We start from the raw sequence: 5,773 nt of genomic DNA on the forward strand, positions 1-5,773 counted from the left end.
CGGAGACTCATGTTATTGGTACATGTGAGGTAGCATGTTGTAAAATTAAATCGAAAAATGGGTTGGTGACTATAGGAGGAATGTACTGTAGTCCGTGTTGTCTTGCTGATGACCTTATCTTAAGACACATCTGTTCTTGGAGTATGGTAGAATGTTGTCTCATCATTGGGGACTTCAACGCACCGAATATCAACTAGATAGAGCTTACAGCTCCAGGTAGCGGTTTCGATAGTGTGCACTTGCACTTGCCTTCATCCACCACTGTGAGGATGTCTTTGATATTCAGCACCTTCCCCCACCAGTGAACAGTGATCATGTTGTACTTTACTTGAAGTTTAGGACAGATGGTAGTGATGATGTCACAGGTATTCAGTGTTTGACAACGCTTCTACCAGTAACACCTAATATATTTCGTTCCCACCAAGAGAAATCAAAAGACAGAGTCGAGGAGACCGGAAGAGTATATTTGGCGATGACCAATATATCGGAATTCTCTGATCTAATCTGGCTAGCGATTGCGGTTGATGTTGAGCACGGCGTTACCACACGTGATCTGGTGCAGATGCCTGACCGAGCGCCTTCAGCTAGATGAGTCCACTAAAACATATGGTCAGCATCCAATGTCGAAAACTTAGTGCTATTTATTCTGGGGATTTATTTATCGCTACAGATCACTCCCTCCTAGTGGGGCAGTGACGACCCTAAGACGTGGCCAGCCAGAAGTTTAAACCCAACGAGTTTGTCGTTGGTAAACACTCTTCTGATAGCTTACTAAATTTAGCAGCGTCTGGTCGTCTTTCCTTACTATATGGGACGGAGGTACAACATAGTAAAAAAAGAAAATGTACAATGAAAATTTCGGATCCTCATAAACGTCATCATTCTTTTCCAGCCGTCCTGGAAAAGAAAAAAGAAAATGTAAGTGCATGTCGAAAATACACTCGTATGTGCGTAAAAACACAATGTCGGCGGAAAAAAATGGAAAATAAACTCATGAACACGTAATAGCATTAAAAAAATTGTTTTTTTTTGTTTTGTTTTTTTAAATAGAAATAAAAATATATAAGCATATTAAAATTGTTTTTTTTTAAAAATAATATAAAATGTCGAGAAGTGCCTTACGTGCAATAGTCGTTTAAATGTTCTGGAAATCTCACCCTTCTTCCAGAACGCGTCGTTTTAAGTTTATTTTCGGATACTGTCGAAGTATCATCGTGTGTGTTGGTTGTCGGATGAGGTATTGTAAGTGTTGGAGTCGTGTCGTTCGATTGTACCGAAGGAAAATCGACGTGGATAGGATTTCCTTCTAAATACGCTGCTTTTAAGCGATCGATGCTGATGCTATCGTTTGTTCCGTTCTTATCGACTATATAGTACTTAGATTCACGTTGAAGAACTTTGAAGGGTCCTTCGTATGCTGATTCGAATGGTCGTCGATGCGAGTCTCGACGAATGAAAACGTGTGTACTATATCGTAAGCCAGGTTGAACGAAAACATCAGTTGATTGAGGTCGAGTGAAAGCAGGTTTAACTGAACGCATTGCGTTTGTAAGCCTGTTCGTGTAGGAGGTTAGATCCATGTTCATTGAAGAGGATGAAGGATCCACGAATTCTCCTGGAAGTCGAAGTGTCGTTCCATAAACGAGTTGAGACGCAGTGTATCCAATGTCAGCTTTCACTGCATTGCGGATACCTAGTAAGACGAGTGGAAGAGCGTCGGTCCACTGTGAAACGTTTGCTGCTGATAGCGAAGCTTTCAGTTGTCGGTGAAAACGTTCTACCAACCCGTTTGCTTGTGGATGGTAGGCGGTCGTTCGGAAGCGAGTGATTCCTAAAAGTGTGGTCAGACGACGGAAAAGATCAGATTCAAACTGACGTCCGCGGTCTGTAGTGATGGTTGAAGGGCAACCGAAGTTTGCTACCCATCGTTCGACGAAGGTGCGGGCCACTGTTTCAGCAGTGATGTCCTTAATAGGTACTGCTTCTGGCCATCGAGTGAAACGGTCAACGCAGGTTAAGAGATAAGAGTATCCATTTGAATCTGGTAAAGGTCCTACCAAATCCAGATGAACATGGTCGAAACGGGCATCGGGAGTTTTAAACGAGCCTAAGGGACATTTATTGTGTCTGATAACCTTAGATTTTTGGCAGCTTACACAGGAGCGTGCCCACTCCCTCACGTCTTTATTCATTCCAGGCCAGCAAAACCTTTCTGCTATAAGCTTGATGGTTGCACGAACACCTGGATGCGAAAGTTTGTGCAATGTGTTGAAGACATTGCGTCGATAATGTTTCGGCACGATTGGGCGATCCCTACCTGTAGATGTGTCACAAAGTAAGGTTTCTTTACCTGTTCCCATCTGTTTGATGCGTAGTTTAAGGGTTGTAGACGATAACTCGTGCTGAAGATCACTGTCTTCTTTTGAAGCTCGGCGAGTTTAAGAAGGTCGATTCCTTGGAAACTGTTCAAGGAAGTTATACGAGATAAAGCGTCTGCAACTACATTGTTTGCTCCAGAGATGTGTTGAATATCTGAAGTAAACTGCGAAATGTAGTCCAGTTGTCGAGACTCACGAGGAGAGTACTTGTCAGAAGGAGAGCTTAACGAGAAAGTGAGCGGTTTATGGTCCGTGAAAAGAGTGAATTCACGGCCTTCGATATAGTGTTGGAAATGCCGTACAGCACAATACATAGCTAGGAGTTCCCTACCGAATGTGCTGTACCTCGATTCGGTGTCTAGCAACCTTCTAGAGAAAAATGCCAAGGGTTGCCAGGAGTTGTTAACCCATTGTTGTAAGACTCCTCCGATTGCTGAGTCGGATGCGTCTACTGCGATGCTAATGGGTGCTCGGGTGTCCTGATGTGCGAGCATTGTTGCTTTAGCAATCAGTTCCTTAACTGTGGAGAATGCTTTTCGTGCGGTGTCGTCCAAATTAATGGATTTCGCATTTCCACGAAGTTGGTCGGTCAGAGGTTTCATAAGTAATGCGCATTTGGGTATGAAACGTCTATAGAAACTTACCAGGCCGTTGAACGTGCGTAATTGCTTGACGGTGGTCGGTTCTGGGTAATCCAGAATGGCCGCCACTTTGGTCCTAAGAGGTCGAATGCCTTGAGCATCGATAGTGTGTCCCAGAAAGTCTAACGAGTCGGTTCCGAATTGGCATTTCTGAACGTTTACAGTAATGCCATGTTTTTGAAGTCGTTCGAAAACAAGATCCAGATGCTTGAGATGTGTTTCTCTGTCCGGACTTGCGATTAGACAGTCATCAACATACGCGTGTACGAAGTTGAGACCTCGAAAAACGTCGTCTATGAATCTTTGGAATGTTTGAGCAGCATTCCTTAGACCGAAAGGCATTCGCAAAAATTCATAGAGTCCGAAAGGAGTTATGATAGCTGTTTTCGGTATGTCGTCAGTAGCCATAGGGATTTGGTTATACGCTTTAACCAAGTCGATTTTCGAAAAGACAGTTGTACCTTTCAAGGTAGCTGTCAAATCGTGAATGTGAGGCAACGGGTAACGATCGGGAATGGTTTTCGCGTTCAATCGCCGATAGTCACCAGTTGGACGCCAATCGTTGCTGTCCTTTTTAGGGACCATGTGCAACGGAGATGCATATGGGCTACTTGACGGTCGTATGATTCCTAAGTCCATCATGTGATCGAATTCGTTTTTCGCCAACCTTAGCTTTTCAGGAGCTAGTCGTCGTGCTTTAGAGAATACAGGTGGTCCTGTAGTCGTGATGTGATGTGTAACACTGCTGGTTACACACGGTAATCTCGGTTGCGTTTGTTGTATCCCAGGGTACTTATCGAGTAGTGGTTGATAGAGTGGGTCTATCATATGTTTAACTGTGACTGGGGATACTCTACAACCAGTAAAAGAAGTTACGCAAACGGACAAATTAGTGTTCCCGTCTACTAGCCTCCGTTTGCGCGTATCGATGATCAGATTGTGGTGTTGTAGAAGGTCCATACCAATGATTGGCATAGAAACATCTGCAACAACGAAAATCCAGTGAATGGGTTTGCGTAAACCCACGTTAAGGTAAACGTACCTTTTGCCATACGTAGCGATCGGTTTTCCGTTTGCCGCCTGTAAGTTTAGGGTCGATTCGTGAAGCCGGTCGTTAGGATTTGCTGGGAGGACGCTAACTTCTGCGCCAGTGTCGACGAGGTAGCGAACTCTCGTTGTCACATCTGTGACGAATAACAGACGGCTTTGTTCGCCGGCTACGGTTGCCGTTAACGCGTGCCGGCCTGGAAGTTTCCCGAATTGTTTTTCGAATCAGTCGGTTTCGTGTTGGGAAAATTGCAGGGTTTTCTGCAATTTCTGGAAAGCTTTCCATACTGGTTATGATACCAGCACCAGTCGGGGTTATCTGTCTCTCGTGGTCTAGAGACAGATCGCTTACGAGAAATGCTTCTACGTGGTGTGCGCGATCTCTTACGGTCGGTACGAAGACTAAGATAACGCGTGAGTGTGTGACATAAGTCGGTTATATCATTCTGAGTCGTGTGAGGCTTTTCTTTGACTGAAAATACCTCGGTAGTAGGTTTCGTAATTTCTAGAATGCGGTCGGCAGATGCAGCTAGCTCGTCTAAGCCGTTGTTCTGGAACGAGACCAGAACTGCTTGCACCTGTTGGGGAAGTTTTGACAAGAAGAGTTGTTTGAATAGACCTTCGTCGAAAGTTCTTAGGCCTATAACCTCTCTCATCCGTTGCAACATGTCCGTCGCAGAACCGTGTTGCAGGTCGATGTTATTGAAGAGTTGATCTAACCTTTGTCGATCGGTTAGATCTCCTCGTTTAAGAATCGAGCGTTTTAAGATTTCGTAAGGATCGGAAACATCACTAGTAAACATACTAGGTGTTACGTACCTGTTGAATTCGCGCGGTAGTGCCTTGACTACTGCGAGGAATTGTGCACGTGTGTCGATCACGCCGTGCTCGGAGAAGTCGGCTTCTGCGTAGCAAAACCAGGCTTCGATGTTGTCGGGCCAGAAAGGCATCAGTTGAAACGAAGGTGGGGACAAAGTCTTAAGCTTGAGTACTTTAGGTGTCTGTTCAGTCATGATGAAGTATGAAGTACGATAATGAACGAGGGGAAAATATATATATATCCAAGAAAAAACACGAAAAAAAATCACAATGTTCAAAAAAAGTAAAAAATAAGGCAATGATATATAAAAATCCCAAAAAAGAACAGACTCACAGTTGCAATTAGGTGTACCAGATCACGTTGGGTTCATCAATGATGATGTCACAGGTATTCAGTGTTTGACAACGCTTCTACCAGTAACACCTTCTAATATATTTCGTTCCCACCAAGAGAAATCAAAAGACAGAGTCGAGGAGACCGGAAGAGTATATTTGGCGATGACCAATATATCGGAATTCTCTGATCTAATCTGGCTAGCGATTGCGGTTGATGTTGAGCACGGCGTTACCACACGTGATCTGGTGCAGATGCCTGACCGAGCGCCTTCAGCTAGATGAGTCCACTAAAACATATGGTCAGCATCCAATGTCGAAAACTTAGTGCTATTTATTCTGGGGATTTATTTACCGCTACAGTAGACAATTTTTATCTGCTCCAGCCCGTCCCAATATCTGGGGAGGTTCTCCTTGAAAATATTAATTTACGACAATTTACGATCAAAACAGTTAATTTAACTCGACGGGAAACAATACCACTGTCTTTTTAAATAACCTTTTCCCCTTGTCGTATCGTAGGACGCGAGGTGACCTTCTACTGGTATTTTGTAT

This window comes from Schistosoma haematobium, chromosome ZW, assembly GCF_000699445.3.
Source record: "Schistosoma haematobium chromosome ZW, whole genome shotgun sequence".
NCBI classification, from domain to species: Eukaryota; Metazoa; Platyhelminthes; class Trematoda; order Strigeidida; family Schistosomatidae; genus Schistosoma; species Schistosoma haematobium.